Source organism: Triticum aestivum, chromosome 7D, assembly GCF_018294505.1.
Source record: "Triticum aestivum cultivar Chinese Spring chromosome 7D, IWGSC CS RefSeq v2.1, whole genome shotgun sequence".
NCBI lineage: Eukaryota > Viridiplantae > Streptophyta > Magnoliopsida > Poales > Poaceae > Triticum > Triticum aestivum.
The window spans coordinates 373,083,695-373,103,014 of NC_057814.1; the positions used below are offsets into that span (position 1 = coordinate 373,083,695).

The 19,320-nt window shown below is 45.1% G+C and overlaps 1 long non-coding RNA gene across 1 annotated transcript; it reads left to right on the top strand.

The window, feature by feature from the left end:
* Positions 1-3,317: 3,317 nt before the first annotated feature.
* Positions 3,318-4,574, top strand: LOC123165921 (uncharacterized). Its single transcript, XR_006483288.1, has 2 exons — positions 3,318-3,967; positions 4,143-4,574. It is a non-coding gene; the product is annotated as an uncharacterized lncRNA (long non-coding RNA).
* The last annotated feature ends 14,746 nt before the right edge of the window (positions 4,575-19,320 follow it).

Consider the following 19,320-nt stretch of genomic DNA (forward strand, 5'->3'; position numbering starts at 1 on the left):
CAAGACTTTACAATGTACTCCCTCCATCCAGAAATACTTGTCGTGGAAATGGATATAAATGGATGCATCTAAAACTAAAATACATCTAGATACATCAATTCTTCTGACAAATATTTCCGGACGGAGGGAGTACATCTTACAATTACATTTGGCATTCCCTTACACCCTTTGGGGTAAGGGATTATGATGACTATGACTACAAGTCTAATCAGTAGGAAGGGAGACCAGAAGGAGGAAGATGAACTCTTTCGTGTTCTCTTTGACTCTATGTTGGAGCAGCCCAAAATCTTCCTTGAATCTGAGTAACCAGGAGTTATGACTAGGTTGAATGTTCCTAAAGAGTTTATTGTTTCTTTCTTTCCAGATGCTCCATGAGGATTGCAAGAATACTTCCATGAACATTGGTTTGTTCTAGTTATTCTTAGCATGCTCCAGCCAAGTAAGGCGTGTGTACTTGACTCTGGGGTGCATCCCAAGATGTAGCCAGTATTGTTTACTGAATGGGCAATTGAGTATCATGTGGTCTATGTCTTCCTCAGTTTGTCCACACAGGAGACGGTTCAAGTCATTGCCTACATTGTAGTGTCTTCTCTTAAGTATATTGCGTGTATTAAGGCGATCTGATAAAAGAAGCCAACCAAATACTTTAATCTTGATTGTCACTTTGGACTTCCCTAGACAATGATATGATTTGTGCACAGTGACATCTCTAAAACAGAATTTGTAGAATCTTTTGGCCGTGTATTCATTGTTACCCCAGATGTAGGACCAGATATCCATAGTTTCATTGTTCATTGAAATATGTGCCACCAAATGTTATATGTCTCAGACCTCGTCATGGGCCTGTGTCGATAGTGGTAGGTGGAACGCTTCCTCCGGGGAAGAAATGCTCAAAAAGTCTTTGACTGAGGTATCTTCATTTATAACAAAAGAGAAGGCTCACGGGTGTGATTGAGCAAGTGTATCATTGAGCCATAAGTCTCTCCACATCAGAACATTTGCCCCGTGATGTACCTCAACCTTGGATATGCCACAACAGGTTGGGGTTAGTTTGAGTATATCTCGCCACCAGAAGGATCCGCAAGCATCTGACGCATGTGGTATTTTGTTTGTGTAGTATGTAGTCCAGATCAATTCAACCCATGGGAGGTCATGTCGATTGTAGAATTTGTGTAGGTATTTGAGCAAAAGAGCAGCACTTTGCATTTTAAGGTTAATGTTCCCAAAGCCATCGTTTTCTTTGGGTCGACAGATTCTATCCCAAGCAACAAGGGAGTTACATTTCTCACTTTTGTCCAGAGGCAGCTCCGATGAAGTTTGTCCAGAAGTTCCAGTATCTTCGGCGGGAATGGAATTGTGCATAGTGCAAATATTGTGAGGGAAGTGATGACTGTATTCATTAGTGAGAGCTTAGCTCCATAAGACATCATGGATAAAGTAGATGTTAATCTGCCTTCCATCGTACAGACCAATGGCAATAAATCTTGAATGGTTGGTTTAGTGGTACCTAGTGGCAGACCCAGGTAGTTGAAGGGCATGTTACCAATTTTGCATCCAAAAATATTTGCTAAATCAGTGCTGAGCTCATCTGGATAGTTTATGGGTATCAGTGTTGACTTGTGAAAGTTTATTTTAAGTCCAATGGAGGTGGCATAGTCATTGAGTATGTCTTTCATTGTGTTAGCTTGAGTTGGGCATGATGGCATTATGATGACTGGATAGTCCTTTTAATTTGCCTCATGAATGGGAGAGAGATCATCCTTGTCAGAATGCATCATTGATTGCAGCCTGTAGGAGATTTGTTGCCAGGACAAAAATGAGGGGCGACAGAGGGTCACCTTGCGGAACACCACTTTTACAAATGAATTGTCTCCCTGGAACGCCATTAAGAAGAACCGAGGATTTTCCTGAGGAAAATATAGATTTCATCCAGTGTAGCCATTTTTCATTGAAGCCCATATTCCTCATAATTTCAATCATGGTGTAATGTTCAATTGTGTCAAATGCTTTGGTAAAATCAAATTTATGCAGAATTATTGTGTTCTTTGAAGTTTCGCATTGGTGTATATATTCGAATGCCCAAGCCAGACAATCTTGTATTTCTCTACCTTTGATGAAACTGTATTGGCTGCGGTGTACCAGCTTGAGAATGACCTTTTGTAAGCAGTTGGCGAGTAACTTCGTGATCACCTTGAGGCAACAATTTAAGAGCGTTATCGGACGAAAATCATTGACAGTCTCTGGCGATGGTATTTTTGGAATGAGCGTGATGTAACCTTCGTTGATGCTTTCGAGGTTGAGATTTCCTGCATGGAATTGATCACAAAGTTTGTAGAAATCCTCTTTAATAATGTGACAACATGACTTCAGAAAGAGCCCAGTGAAGCCATCTGGGCCCGGTAACCTGTCACAAGGCATTTCCTTTATGACATCATCAATTTCATTTCTAGTGAATGGGGCTGTGAGTTGATGCAGGTCGGCGTGCCTCTTGATGATACTAGGTAAATAGAACTTCATTTGGTAAGCACCAGAAGTTCCTAGCCTATTTTTGAAGGTTTGGTATATTAGAGCTTCTTTGCCGGCATGATCTTCTACTAGCGTACCATTTTCTAGTTGTAGAGTGGTTATATTGTTCCCGCGGAATCTTTCCGAAGCCATTACTTTGAGAAATTTTGGAACTTTATCTCCTAACTGTACCCACCGGATTGTGCATCTTTTCTTCCAGTAAGTTTTTGATAATGTAGCAGTCTTAGGATGTGTTTCTTGAGTATCTACCTATAGTTGCTTTTTCTGATAAAGTGAGATTTATCCTATTTTCTCGAGCATACAGGTCAGCCAGCGTTGCATTAGAGTTATCAATGGCTACAGAGAGCTTGGAGATTTTCTTACTCCAGTGCTTTAATTCATATATGAGGGTTTTAAGTTTTCTGTAGAGAACTATAGCATAATTATCTGATCTAACAGGTTTGCTCCATTGCGAAGTGACCAGATCAAGAAAACCTGGATGTTGCACCCAAAAGTATTCAAATCTAAACAATTTGCTCTTTGGGATGGTTGTTTCAATGGTGACGACGCATGGAATATGGTCAGAAACTGGTTTACCCAAAGGTTTCACCATTGTATTTGGGTATGAAATCGTCCAATTAGTGAAGGTAAGAAACCAGTCTAATTGTTCCAGAAGGGGATAACTTTGCATGTTGCTCCATGTATACGATCTAGCTTTAATTGGGAGTTCAATGAGTCCTTTCGTCCGGATGAAATCATTAAATGTGATCATATCATTAAAGTTGCCACCTGATTTATTACGATTAATTGGGCTTCGGATATAGTTAAAGGGAAACACTTTCTATCTATAGTCTGATAGATGTCCAGCCCCAGACCAATCCAATGCCGTCGATTCAAGGAAATCTGACGCCTCACAAATTGTGTTCCTTACGAAAAAAAATCGTTGGCAGGAACTAATTACCCGCAGCCCCACACGTAAATCTCTCCCCCTAATCTCTCCCGATTCCAGTCCCGGCCCGTCTCCTCCACCTCCGCTCAGATCCCCTTCACCCCTCACCACGCACGCAGCTTCCTCCAGCTCTCCACGTGGTCTCCACCGCCTGCGGTGGGCTCTGACGGCCTGACGGCGTTCGCGCTTCGCCTGGCAAAAAAGCTGCCTGCGGGCGACGGCGTCGTTGCCTTCTCGCCGTTGTCAATCTACACGACGGCGAGCCCGCCCTGGTGGTCACCAGAGCACGCGGCAAAACCCTGGAAGAGCTCTTGGCCCTGCTTGGCACCTCGTCCCCCGACGAGGTCGCCGGGTTCGTGAGGGGCCTCGCCTCTGATCCATCCAGCTCCGGCGGGCCGCACATCACCTACGCCTGCGGAGGGTTACACAAGGAGAAGATGGAACTCACGCCAGCCTACCTGCACAACGCCGCAGTCCTATAAGGCCGAGATACGTACAATCGACTTTGACGAGGTCTGCACTTTCATCTTGCTCTTGTTGCCGCCAGTGCTAGGTCTGACATTGTAATGAGGTGCTTCTAATATGCAACAGTTTTGCACCACATGATAATTTGCTTCCATATATATTTTTGAAATGGTGCTTTTCCTTCCATAGTTCAACCAAATTTTATTACCTTTTTGGAATGTAGGTGATCAAACAATCTGTGAGTTCGGATCGGCGCCACCCTTGATGACGTGGTGGCCATAGCCTCAAGCTGTATGTGTGACATTTACGGTGGTGTGGAAGTCACAAAGGAGCATGTGGCTGTGCCATGCCCAGCGAGGAGATCGTCGGTGGATAAGATTAGAGGCTGGTGACAAATTTCCCGGAGAAGAGAAAATGTGCTAGTATAGTAGTAGCATCTCGCTCAAGTTTAAGAAAAAAAATGATTTCTTTGGATGCAAATTATATTTTCTTCGGAAGCAGATTCTACTATATCAAGAAGCAACGTCTGATTGACGGAAACATTCTTTTTTCTGCTGGGACCAATTCCATGTTACACTTGAAACAATTTGTTGGTCACTGTATTGTCTATGCATAGCAAACAAAATATACTAATATAAATTTTCACTAGATTGAAGCAATCATCCGTTGGTACGAAACAATTTCTGGGTGAGTAATGTGACTAAGTTACATGTTTTCTTCCTGCTTTGACAACTTGTTTCGTGCTTCCAATGGTGCTTGCTTCGAGTACATTTTCTTTCCCTACTTCATAGAACTTGCTTTCATGTTTCAGTGAACGCATGCTTTGAATTTGATAACGACACACACTCAGTCCTTAGAGGCTGCTGGCTTGTTCAGAATATAAACCATGTAAGGAAGCACGCGGATAGCGGAGTGAAGCAAATATTATTGTGAAGACGTAACATATGATATGAAGCATGTTAATTTATGTTGATGTGGAAGCGAAATTTTGGCGACCAAAATGAAGGAAATATTTAGGTCTTCCAAAACAAAATATTACTTCCTCCGTCCCATAATATAAGACATTTTTTGACACTAGTATAGTATCAAAATACGTCTTAGATTATGGGACGGAGGGAGTACGACGAAGCACTGTGATTTGGTGATGAGAAGGAAGCAAATATTTACGTCGTTGGAAACATGTTATACGAACCAATGAAGCATGTTAATTTTTAGTCGATGTGGAAGCAGAAAAATTAGCCGACAGAAGCATAGTTTTGGTGCATTGCAAATGAATAGAAACCAAAAAAAATTGGTGTAAAAATAACTTTAATTTGCATTGGAAGCAAATTTTGGTACAGTGGGTACAAATTAAGTTTGTGTCATAAAGGAAACAAAGTGCATGGCGCGGAAACATATTTCACCAGATTGATTATTTCCATTCAAATCCAGAATTAGTTTCCTAAGATTTGTTTTGCTTCCTAATATAATGGATTAGTTCACAAATCACGTGATATGTGGACAATTATTAGTATCCTCTAATCATGCTGTGCACAGTTATTAGCTTGGGAACACACTTCCTATCCAACAAACCATGCGTGGGCTACTAGCAGATTGGACGGCAACCATGATTCTAATCCTACGATCTCCAACTGGTCTGACGGGATGCAATTAGAAGTAGTCTGATCCCTAGTGCTGCCCATAGTTAAAATCACCAACTAATAACCAATCTTCAGTGCTCGGAATGTTGAGGTTTAGCAACCAATTCGTGTAATCCACCCTGGAGTCCCCCTGGCAAGGACCATATATATTAACCAAGGTCCATTCTTGAGCCGAATGAGTGGATTTGAATTTGATAACCAAGGCAAAGTCTTCTTCAATGAGTACTGTACCAGAAAAGATGGAGCTGTTCCAAATGGTTATGATGCCACCAGAAGCACCATGAGAGGGAATGAATGCAAATTTATCAAACCTTTTGGGGCAGCAAGGCTTAATGTACATATTATCAAAATCATGCTTTTTAGTTTCTTGCGAGAAGATAACCGCGCAACCACCAGAAGAAATAGCATTCGAGAGAGCCAAAAGCTTAGGGTCTGCATTCAGGCCTCGGACGTTCCAACATAAAACATTCCAGTTTGAAAGAAGTACCATTGTAAGCTTAAAAGAAGAAAGATAGGTGATAATTAAGTAGTGGAGGGGCCGTCCTCCGAGCCAGCAAGGAGCACGTCTTCAGACAGTTCTTCAGGTGGGATGGCGCACTGGTTCACTCCAATGTGTTGGATCTCAGGGACAGACAAAGTTGGTGGGGCATCTCCAGCTTGATCATCAGAAAGTTCAGTCATAGTCACAGTAGATGCCACATTGGGGGTCACTGGGCACTAGGTTAATAGGTTAGTCCCGAAAATGATATAAAATAACATATAAATGCATATAAAACATCCAGGATTGATACTATAACAGCATGGAACAATAAAAAATTATAGATATGTTGGAGACGTATCAATGGGCAAAGATGCCACATCTCCATCGAATGGATTTTCCACAAACTTGCCAAGTTGCTCCATAATGAAAATATGATTGTATTAGTGAGGAGCCTCTTTGGATTCATGAGCAAGAGCAGCTTGCCTCGGTCAGAGCCATAGAGGCTAGAGGCTGGGTCTGGGTGGGGGCAAACTTGGCAGATTTTCCCTTCGAATCATCATCGGCTTGTGGAGCATTTTGATCGGTTGGGGCAGCCTTGAGCTTCTCCAAAGGTGGTGCATAAGTTTCATCGAAACTTGGGAATCCATTCGCTTGGTTTGGCAGACTTCATAGGTGCCTCAACAACCAAATCCTTCAAATCAATTGCTTGGGATGAGGAGTGGCGTCGACATGCTGTTGCAAAGTGACAATTGTATGAGGAGTTTTTCTTTTAACAACAATTTTCTTTGGCGGAGCCTGAGGAGCAACAGGTGGATGAAGATCTTGCAGCACTGTGGAAGTGGTAATGTTAACTTTCTCACTAAGAGCGGCAGCTTCCTCCTTAGAGATAAGAGGATCACCAGCATCAGAGGGATCACTCATGCCCTACTCATCAACAGGTGGTGCCTTCTTTTTCTTTGGTGCACCCTTCTTTTTCGAAGCAGAGCTGGGATCATGCTTTCGTTTAGTGGGGCATTTTTCTTCTCAAGATCATCTTTAAGTAGGCAAAGGTTTTCAGCTTCCTTAAGCCTTTTCTTTTCGGCCTGCTTGGCTTGCTTTGCAGCGTTCTGTTGACGTTTGAGAAGTTCTTCAGGAAAGTCGGCGGGTATGAGCAGTGATGATTCATCAGCATCAGGTGGAGGAGGAGGTCTTGTTGGGGATCGTTGCAGAAATTAAAAAAAATTCTACGCATCACCAAGATCAATCTATGGAGAGACTAGCAACGAGAGAGAGGGGAGTGCATCTTCATACCCTTGAAGATCACGGTGCGGAAGTGTTACAAGAACGCGGATGAAGGAGTCGTACTCGCAGCGATTCAGATCGCGGTTGATTCCGATCTAAGCGCCGAACAACAGCGCCTCCGCGTTCAACACACGCACAACCCGGGGACGTCTCCTCCTTCTTGATCCAGCAAGGGGAGAGGAGAAGTTGAGGGAGAGCTCCGGCAGCACGACGGCGTGGTGGCGGAGCTTACAGTTCTCCGGCAGGGCTTCGCCAAGCACTACTAAGGAGAAGGAGGAGGTGTTGGGGAGGGAGAGGGCTGCGCCAGGGGAAGGGGTGCGGCTCCCATGCGCCTCCCCACTATATATAGGGGTGGAGGGGGCTGGTTTCTTGCCCTCCAAGTCCATTGGGGCGTTGGCAAAGGTGGGGGAAAGAAATCCCATCATTTCCCTTCCCCACCGATTGTTAGCCCCCCTTTTTAGGGATCTTGATCTTATCCCTTCGGGATATGATCTTATTCCTTCTAAGTGATCTTGGTGCGCCTTGACCAGGGGTGTGGGGCCTTGCCCCCACTACCCACGTTAATGTGGGTCCCCCCATGCAGGTGGGCCCCACTCCGGAACCTTCTAGAACCTTCCCGGTACAATACCGAAAAATCCCGAACATTTTCTGGTGGCCAAAATAGGACTTCCCATATATAAATCTTTACATCCGGACCATTCTGAAACTCCTCGTGACATCCGAGATCTCATCCGGGACTCCAAACAACATTCGGTAACTGCACACTAATTCCCATAACAACTCTAGCGTCACCGAACCTTAAGTGTGTAGACCCTACGGGTTCGGCAATCATGCAGACATGACCGAGACAACTCTCTGGCCAATAACCAACAGCGGGATCTGGATACCCATGTTGGCTCCCACATGTTCCACCATGATCTCATCGGATGAACCACGATGTCGGGGATTCAATCAATCCTGTATACAATTCTCTTTGTCAATCGGTACGTTACTTGTCTGAGATTCGATCGTCGGTATCCCAATACCTTGTTCAATCTCGTTACCGGCAAGTCACTTTACTCGTTTCATAATGCATGATCCCGCGACTAACTACTTAGTCACATTGACCTCATTATGATGATGCATTACCGAGTGGGCCCAGAGATACCTCTCCGTCATACGGAGTGACAAATCCCAGTCTCGATTCGTGCCAGCCCAACAGACACTTTCAGAGATACCTGTAGTGTACCTTTATAGCCACCCAGTTACGTTGTGACGTTTGGCACACCCAAAGCATTCCTACGGTATCCGGGAGTTGCACAATCTCATGGTCTAAGGAAATGATACTTGACATTAGAAAAGCTTTAGCAGACGAACTACACGATCTTGTGCTATGCTCAGGATTGGGTCTTGTCCATCACATCATTCTCCTAATGATGTGATCCCGTTATCAACGACATCCAATGTCCATGGTTAGGAAACCGTAACCATCTATTGATCAACGAGCTAGTCAACTAGAGGCTCACTAGGGACATGTTGTGGTCTATGTATTCACACACGTATTACGATTTCCGGATAACACAATTATAGCATGAACAATAGACAATTATCATGAACAAGGAAATATAATAATAACCACTTTATTATTGCCTCTAGGGCATATTTCCAACAGTCTCCCACTTGCACTAGAGTCAATAATCTAGTTACATTGTGATGAATCGGACACCCATAGAGTTCTGGTGTTGATCATGTTTTGCTCGTGGAAGAGGTTTAGTCAACGGATCTGCGACATTCAGATCCGTATGCACTTTACAAATATCTATGTCTCCATCTTGAACATGTTCACGAATGGAGTTGAAGCGATGCTTGATATGCTTGGTCTTCTTGTGAAACCTTGGCTCCTTGGCAAGGGCAATAGCTCCAGTGTTGTCACAGAAGAGAGTCATTGGGCCCGACGCATTGGGAATAACTCCTAGGTCGGTGATGAACTCCTTCATCCAGACTGCTTCCTGTGCTGCCTCCGAGGCTGCTATGTACTCCGCTTCACATGTAGATCCCGCCACGACGCTTTGCTTGCAACTGCACCAGCTGATTGCCCCACCATTCAAAATATACACGTATCCAGTTTGTGACTTGGAGTCATCCAGATCTGTGTCGAAGCTAGCATCGACGTAACCCTTTACGACGAGCTCTTCGTCACCTCCATAAACGAGAAACATATCCTTAGTCCTTTTCAGGTACTTCAGGATGTTCTTGACCGCTGTCCAGTGTTCCTTGCCGGGATTACTTTGGTACCTCCCTACCAAACTTACGGGAAGGTTCACATCAGGTCTGGTACACAGCATGGCATACATAATAGACCCTATGGCTGAGGCATAGGGGATGACACTCATCGTTTCTCTATCTTCTGCCGAGGTCGGGCATTGAGCCGTGCTCAATCTCACACCTTGTAATACAGGCAAGAACCCCTTCTTGGACTGATCCATATTGAACTTCTTCAATATCTTGTCAAGGTATGTGCTTTGCGAAAGACCAATGAGGCGTCTCGATCTATCTCTATAAATCTTGATGCCTAATATGTAAGCAGCTTCTCCAAGGTCCTTCATTGAAAAACACTTATTCAAGTAGGCCTTTATGCTTTCCAAGAATTCTATATCATTTCCCATCAATAGTATGCCATCCACATATAATATGAGAAATGCTACAGAGCTCCCACTCACTTTCTTGTAAACGCAGGCTTCTCCATAAGTCTGTGTAAACTCAAACGCTTTGATCATATCATCAAAGCGAATGTTCCAACTCCGAGATGCTTGCACCAGCCCATAGATTGAGCGCTGGAGCTTGCATACCTTGTCAGCATTCTTAGGATGGACAAAACCTTCCGGCTGCATCATATACAATTCTTCCTTAAGGAAACCATTAAGGAATGCCGTTTTGACGTCCATTTGCCATATCTCATAATCATAGAATGCGGCAATTACTAACATGATTCGGACGGACTTCAGCTTGGCTACGGGTGAGAAGGTCTCATCGTAGTCAACCCCTTGAACTTGTCGATAACCCTTAGCGACAAGCCGAGCTTTATAGATGGTCAAATTTCCATCCGCGTCCGTCATCTTCTTAAAGATCCATTTATTTTCTATGGCTCGCCGATCATCGGGCAAGTCAGTCAAAGTCCATACTTCGTTTTCATACATGGATCCTATCTCGGATTTCATGGCCTCAAGCCATTTGTCGGAATCCGGGCCCGCCGTCGCTTCTTCATAGTTTGAAGGTTCACCATTGTCTAACAACATGATTTCCAGGACAGGGTTGCCGTACCACTCTGGTGCGGAACGTGTCCTTGTGGACCTACGAAGTTTAGTAGCAACTTGATCCGAAGTTTCATGATCATCATCATTAACTTCCGCTCTAGTCGGTGCAGGCACCACAAAAACATTTTCCTGAGCTGCGCTACTCTCCGGTTCAAGAGGCAATACCTCATCAAGTTCTACTTTCCTCCCACTTACTTCTTTCGAGAGAAACTCTTTCTCCAGAAAGGATCCATTCTTGGCAACAAATACCTTGCCTTCGGATCTGAGGTAGAAGGTATACCCTATAGTTTCCTTAGGGTATCCTATGAAGACGCACTTTTTCCGATTTGGGTTCGAGCTTTTCAGGTTGAAGTTTCTTGACATAAGCATCGCATCCCCAAACTTTCAGAAACGACAGCTTAGGTTTCTTTCCAAACCATAATTCATACGGTGTCGTGTCAACGGATTTTGACGGAGCCCTATTTAAAGTGAATGCGGCAGTCTCTAAAGCATAACCCCAAAATGATAGCGGTAGATCGGTAAGAGACATCATAGATCGCACCATATCCAATAGAGTGCGATTACGACGTTCGGACACACCATTACGCTGAGGTGTTCCAGGCGGCGTGAGTTGTGAAACAATTCCACATTTCCTTAAGTGCGTGCCAAATTCGTGACTCAAATATTCCCCTCCACGATCTGATCGTAAGAACTTTATTTTCCTGTCACGTTGATTCTCAACCTCACTCTGAAATTCCTTGAACTTTTCAAAGGTCTCAGACTTGTGTTTCATTAAGTAGACATACCCATATCTACTTAAGTCATCAGTGAGGGTGAGAACATAACGATAACCACCGCGAGCCTCAACGCTCATTGGACCGCACACATCAGTACGTATGATTTCCAATAAGTTGGTTGCTCGCTCCATTGTTCCGGAGAACGGAGTCTTGGTCATTTTGCCCATGAGGCATGGTTCGCACGTGTCAAATGATTCATAATCAAGAGACTCTAAAAGTCCATCTGCATGGAGTTTCTTCATGCGTTTGACACCAATGTGACCAAGGCGGCAGTGCCACAAGTATGTGGGACTATCATTATCAACCTTACATCTTTTGGCATTCACACTATGAATATGTGTAACATCACGTTCGAGATTCAATAAGAATAAACCATTGACCAGTGGGGCATGACCATAAAACATATCTCTCATATAAATAGAACAACCATTATTCTCGGATTTAAATGAGTAGCCATCTCGCATTAAACGAGATCCAGATACAATGTTCATGCTCAAAGCTGGTACTAAATAACAATTATTGAGGTTTAAAACTAATCCCGAAGGTAGATGTAGAGGTAGCGTGCCGACGGCGATCACATCGACCTTGGAACCATTCCCGACGCGCATCGTCACCTCGTCCTTCGCCAGTCTCCGCTTATTCCGCAGCTCCTGTTTTGAGTTACAAATATGAGCAACCGCACCGGTATCAAATACCCAGGAGCTACTACGAGTGCTGGTAAGGTACACATCAATAACATGTATATCATATATACCTTTGGTATTGCCGGCCTTCTTATCCGCTAAGTACTTGGGGCAGTTCCGCTTCCAGTGACCATTTCCCTTGCAATAAAAGCACTGAGTCTCGGGCTTGGGTCCATTCTTTGGCTTCTTCCCGGCAACTGGCTTACCGGGCGCGGCAACTCCCTTGCCGTCCTTCTTGAAGTTCTTCTTACCCTTGCCTTTCTTGAAACTAGTGGTTTTACTGACCATCAACACTTGATGTTCCTTTTTGATCTCCACCTCCGCTGACTTCAGCATTGAATATACCTCAGGAATGGTTTTCTCCATCCCCTGCATATTGAAGTTCATCACAAAGCTCTTGTAGCTAGGTGGAAGCGACTGAAGGATTCTGTCAACGACCGCGTCATCCGGGAGATTAACTCCTAGCTGAGACAAGCGGTTGTGCAACCCAGACATTTTGAGTATGTGCTCGCTGACAGAACTATTCTCCTCCATCTTACAACTGTAGAACTTGTCGGAGACTTCATATCTCTCGACTCGGGCATGAGCTTGGAAAACCATTTTCAGCTCTTGGAACATCTCATATGCTCCGTGTTGCTCAAAACGCTTTTGGAGCCCCGTTCTAAGCTGTAAAGCATGCCGCACTGAACCAGGGAGTAATCATCACTACGCGACTGCCAGGCGTTCATAACGTCTTGAGTTGCTGGGAAAACAGGTGCGTCACCTAGCGGTGCTTCAAGGACATATGCTTTCTTGGCAGCTATGAGGATAATCCTCAGGTTACGGACCCAGTCCGTGTAGTTGCTACCATCGTCTTTCAGCTTGGTTTTCTCTAGGAACGCGTTGAAGTTGAGGGCAACATTAGCGTGGGCCATTGGATCTACAAGATAGATTTGTAAAGACAATTTTAGACTAAGTTCATGATAATCAAGTTCATCTAATCAAATTATTTAATGAACTCCCACTCAGATAGACATCCCTCTAGTCATCTAAGTGATACATGATCCGAATCGACCAGGCCGTGTCCGATCATCACGTGAGACGGACTAGTCATCAACGGTGAACATCTCCATGTTGATCGTATCTACTATACGACTCATGTTCGACCTTTCGGTCTCTCGTGTTCCGAGGCCATGTCTGTACATGCTAGGCTCGTCAAGTCAACCTAAGTGTTTTGCATGTGTAAATCTGGCTTACACCCGTTGTATTCGAACGTTAGAATCTATCACACCCGATCATCACGTGGTGCTTCAAAAAACGAACCTTCGCAACGGTGCACAGTTAGGGGAACACTTTCTTGAAATTTTAGCGAGGGATCATCTTATTAATGCTACCATCGTTCTAAGCAAATAAGATGTAAAAACATGATAAACATCACATGCAATCAAATAGTGACATGATATGGCCAATATCATTTTGCTCCTTTTGATCTCCATCTTCGGGGCGCCATGATCATCATCGTCACCGGCATGACACCATAATCTCCATCATCATGATCTCCATCATCGTGTCTCCATGAAGTTGTCTCGCCAACTGTTACTTCTACTACTATGGCTAACGGTTAGCAATAAAGTAAAGTAATTACATGGCGTTTTCATTGACACGCACGTCATACAATAAATTAAGACAACTCCTATGGCTCCTGCCGGTTGTCATACTCATCGACATGCAAGTCGTGATTCCTATTACAAGAACATGATCAATCTCATACATCACATATATCATTCATCACATCCTTTTGTCCATATCACATCACACGACATATGCTGCAAGAACAAGTTAGACGTCCTTTAATTGTTGTTGCAAGTTTTTACGTGGCTGCTGTAGGTTTCTAGCAAGAACGTTTCTTACCTACGCCAAAACCACAACATGATATGCCAATTTCTATTTACCCTTCATGAGGACCCTTTTCATCGAATCCGATCCGACTAAAGTGCGAGAGACAGATACCCGCTAGCCACCTTATGCAACTAGTGCATGTCAGTCGGTGGAACCTGTCTCACGTAAGCGTACGTGTAAGGTCGGTCCGGGCCGCTTCATCCCACGATGCCGCCGAATCAAGATAAGACTAGTAACGGCAAGTAAATTGACAAAATCGACGCCCACAACAACTTGTGTTCAACTCGTGCATAGAAACTACGCATAGACCTAGCTCTGATACCACTGTTGGGGATCATTGTAGAAATTTAAAAAAAATCTACGCATCACCAAGATCAATCTATGGAGAGACTAGCAACAAGAGAGAGGGGAGTGCATCTTCATACCCTTGAAGATCGCGATGCGGAAGCGTTAAAAGAACGCGGATGAAGAAGTCGTACTCGTAGTGATTCAGATCGCGGTTGATTTCGATCTAAGCGCCGAACAACGGCGCCTCCGCGTTCAACACACGTACAGCCCGGGGACGTCTCCTCCTTCTTGATCCAGCAAGGGGAGAGGAGAAGTTGAGGGAGAGCTCCGGCAGCACGACGGCGTGGTGGCGGAGCTTGCAGTTCTCCGGCAGGGCTTCCCCAAGCACTACTAAGGAGAAGGAGGAGGTGTTGGGGAGGGAGAGGGCTGCGCCAGGGGAAGGGGTGCGGCTCCCATGCGCCTCCCCACTATATATAGGGGTGGAGGGGGCTGGTTTCTTGCCCTCCAAGTCCATTGGGGCGTTGGCAAAGGTGGGGGAAAGAAATCCCATCATTTCCCTTCCCCACCGATTGTTATCCCCCTTTTTAGGGATCTTGATCTTATCCCTTCGGGATATGATCTTATTCCTTCTAAGGGGGGATCTTGGTGCGCCTTGACCAGGGGTGTGGGGCCTTGCCCCCACTATCCACGTTCATGTGGGCCCCCCATGCAGGTGGGCCCCACTCCGGAACCTTCTAGAACCTTCCCGGTACAATACCGAAAAATCCCAAACATTTTTCGATGGCCAAAATAGGACTTCCCATATATAAATCTTTACCTCCGGACCATTCCGGAACTCCTCGTGACGTCCGGGATCTCATCCAGGACTCCGAACAACATTCGGTAACTGCACACTAATTCCCATAACAACTCTAGCGTCACCGAACCTTAAGTGTGTAGACCCTACGGGTTCGGGAATCATGCAGACATGACCGAGACAGCTCTCTGGCCAATAACCAACAGCGGGATCTGGATACCCATGTTGGCTCCCACATGTTCCACGATGATCTCATCGGATGAACCACGATGTCGGGGATTCAATCAATCCTGTATACAATTCCCTTTGTCAATCGGTACGTTACTTGCCCGAGATTCGATCGTCGGTATCCCAATACCTCGTTCAATCTCGTTACCGGCAAGTCACTTTACTCGTTTCGTAATGCATGATCCCGCGACTAACTACTTAGTCACATTGACCTCATTATGATGATGCATTACCGAGTGGGCCCAGAGATACCTCTCCGTCATACGGAGTGACAAATCCCAGTCTCGATTCGTGCCGACCCAACAGACACTTTCAGAGATACCTGTAGTGTACTTTTATAGCCACCTAGTTACGTTGTGACGTTTGGCACACCCAAAGCATTCCTTCCCGATCCGGGAGTTGCACAATCTCATGGTCTAAGGAAATGATACTTGACATTAGAAAAGCTTTAGCAGACGAACTACACGATCTTGTGCTATGCTCAGGATTGGGTCTTGTCCATCACATCATTCTCCTAATGATGTGATCCCATTATCAACGACATCCAATGTCCATGGTCAGGAAACTGTAACCATCTATTGATCAACGAGCTAGTCAACTAGAGGCTCACTAGGGACATGGTGTGGTCTATGTATTCACACATGTATTACGATTTCCGGATAACACAATTATAGCATGAAAAATAGACAATTATCATGAACAAGGAAATATAATAATAACCACTTTATTATTGTCTCTAGGGCATATTTCCAACAGGTCTTGCTTTGGGACCCAGCAAGGTATGAGAGAAGTTTCCCGGCAATCACCCCATGGTGGATGAAAAGCAAAGTTCTTGGCACATCGATGGCGAATGAACTTACAGAAGAACAATTGCACACCCAATGATGGTGAATCTTTTACAGTCACTTTTTTCTTTGATCCTTGGTTTCTCCTTTAACAATTTTGTAATCATCAGGAGATATATATTCTCTGTTGTTTGTGTATGGCTGCCGACCACCCTTTCTCTTTTTCTTCAAAGCGGTATCTTCTTGCTCGTTGTTCGGATCATTAGATTTCTTTCACTTGCTCGTGGAGGGGCCTACCACTGGGCCCTTTGCATTTGGAGCTTTTGATTTATTAGTTGTTCCTAAGAACAGATCTTCTTCTCTCTCAGTGCGACCCACTGGTTGGGCAGAATCTTTGACAGACTGCATTTCCCCGTGAATAAGAATAGATGTGAGGGAAAATGGGATAGGGTTACAAATGCACACAGCGAGAGTTTCGAAAGAAACAGGTGTCGATGGAAATAGATTGATGCGGAGCATCCCAAGGTCATCCCCATGGACCTAACTACATCCCCCACGACACCACTTGGAGCAATGACAAGAGCTCGAGCAAAGGCTATCGAAGATAAGGTGAACTAGCTCCTCTCCGAACTACCACTTTCTACATATGAGACTTGGCTACTACCTCAAGCGGAGACCCTATGTGTGATCAGGTACTTGGTGGAAAGCCACGGGAAAGCAACATCCAATGGACAAGACGGCGAGGACACCAAGTACAAGGGACAAGAAGAAGGGCTACCCGAAACTCCCAGTCACCGGACGACCGACGCCTCTCCGACGTCCGACGCCTGGAAGCTCCTACCGGCCAGCCAAGCCCCAGCCCGCGCACGCTCCAGCGACCAGACGACCGACACCGACTGGACGTCCGACACCTCCCAGCGACCGGACGGCCGAGCACCAATGGACGACCGACACCACCATCACCGAGCCAAAACATCGGAAGTCTGGAAGCCTCCGGACGTCCGACCCTGACCGGACAACCGACACAACCTTACTAGAGCCGAAACGCCGGACTTCCGACAAGTACCGGACCCTCGCGAGCCATCGGACGACCGGTGACTGTCGGACGTCTGACGCCTACGTGTTGACAGCGTGTTGGGCCGAGGCCCATGTACCCCTTCGTCCACTTAGACTATATATACTCCTCCACCTCCCTCTTTCTAGGGTTAGCAAAGGATTAGCTCATTTGAGAGATAGATCTTTGCTCATCCACTTGGTTACTTCTCCATTGGAGTTCATGACCTCTTCGGAGAAGATCCCCCAAGGGACTCAAGACCCTTCACCGGAAGACCCCCTCAAGGCCTCCTCACGGAGAAGAACTTGCTACTTGTATCATCCATTGTTGATCGCAGATCGTGTATCTCTTTGTGTTTCGAGGATCTTGCACATGTGTAATCGAATCTTGTTGGTCTGAGTGATTTCTCTCGTGTTTCCCCTCGTGTTTTCCCATTGCATTCTTCATGGGATCCGTTCCAATCGTGAAAGATCGGGCAACTAGGGTTCTACCCTACATCATCTTGGTATCGTGAGCCAAGGTTGATCACGATTTTGGAGCCCCTACCCTTGTTTTCTAACCTTGTTTTGTTGTGTTCTTCCCCAAATTCGAAAATCCCCACCGAAAATAGCCCCAATTTTTTTTTGTGATTTGTTGGTTTTGATGAAGTTTTGTTGGATTTGATCCATGGATTTGCTTTGCCACGAGGGGATCAAGCTTTTCCGCACCATCTCCACCTTTCTAATCCACAAAATCGCCCAATTTTGACCCAATTTTCCCTCCCCGCCACGAACCCTCAAAGTTCATCCCGTGCCCGAAATCGCCCAGGCACCGGACGTCCGACCGTCTTCGGACATCCGACGAGTACCGGTCGTCCAACCTCCTCCGGATATACGACGTTTCCTGACGAAACTGAAATTTTGTCGCACAAAATTTTTCAGCCACCGCCCACACTTCCGCATTGCCACTCCACTCCCACTTCCGCATACACACTCCAATACCACATTTCCGTTCCAACACTCTGATACTTCAACCTGCCCAACCACCCTCGCTTTCCACAACCACCTTTGCTTACCCGATACACACTCCGATAAATTTTGCCATGTTTGGCCTTTGAGATTTGAGTTGCGGTTTCCATTTCCTAACATGTTTCGGCTACTCAAGGACGGTTCGACAACATCACCGCCGCTCATATTCGTCATCGACATCGACCACCTCACCATTTTGACACCTTCGCCGTAAGCAAGAACGGTAACCTCTATATCATCTTTGTATCGTGGTATATCATCATTGTACATTCTTGCCATTACATTGATAACCCCATAGCCCATTTTGCGTACCTTGCCTATCGAGACTAGCCTTTGAGTATTATCGGCAACGTTACTTGTGCACATTAGTGATCATACTTCCCATAGCATACATACCATATCATCTTGGTACATATCTTGGTATCATCTCTTGTGTCACAAGGTTGTCATCGCATATACACAATTGCTATCTTGGTTCGTGAAGTTTTGCATGAGAAAGATCTCCAAAGAGAAAGAGCCAAACAAGCTTTTAAGCAAAACGGAAAGATAAACAAAGAGATTTTAAGCAAGAATCATAGCATCATACAACATTAAGATTGTCATACTCGGTCATCTTGGATCATATCACTGGAACACCATACATATAGCATACTTGGGATAGAAGTTGTAGCATTTTGGCTTAGTAGGTTGTGCACAAGTCTCGTATCCTCCTATTGTGCAATCATGCTAGCGTCTCTCTAGTGTTATGCAACAAGAGCATTTTCCATGGATTCCACATTTTCGCACATTCCTTGGTTGCACGATCCCATTTATCTTTCCGTGTGTGTGTTTCCGTGTACCATATCTTGCTATTGGTCTACTTGTTGCATTTGCAAATTTGTGAAGCTTTTCCAACATTATTGAGTCTCACTAACAACTGCATAAATTTTGTGCCACCATCCTAGCCGAGCTCCACCAAAGTCTTATTTGTATAGGTGTGAGAAATTGACGGGAACCGGTACCAATTGTGCTATTTCCTTGTTACATCATTGAGCGATCATTGATCCATCTTCAACATCGGTCAAGGTACATTTGGTATAAGTTCTTCTCTTTCTCCCACTCACATATTTGCTTGGAATGATGGATAGGCCAAGTTCTTCTACCAACCCACTCTTCATCGAGCAAGACGAGGACCCAGACACCTACGTCACCAAGAACCACCTCTTTGGTGC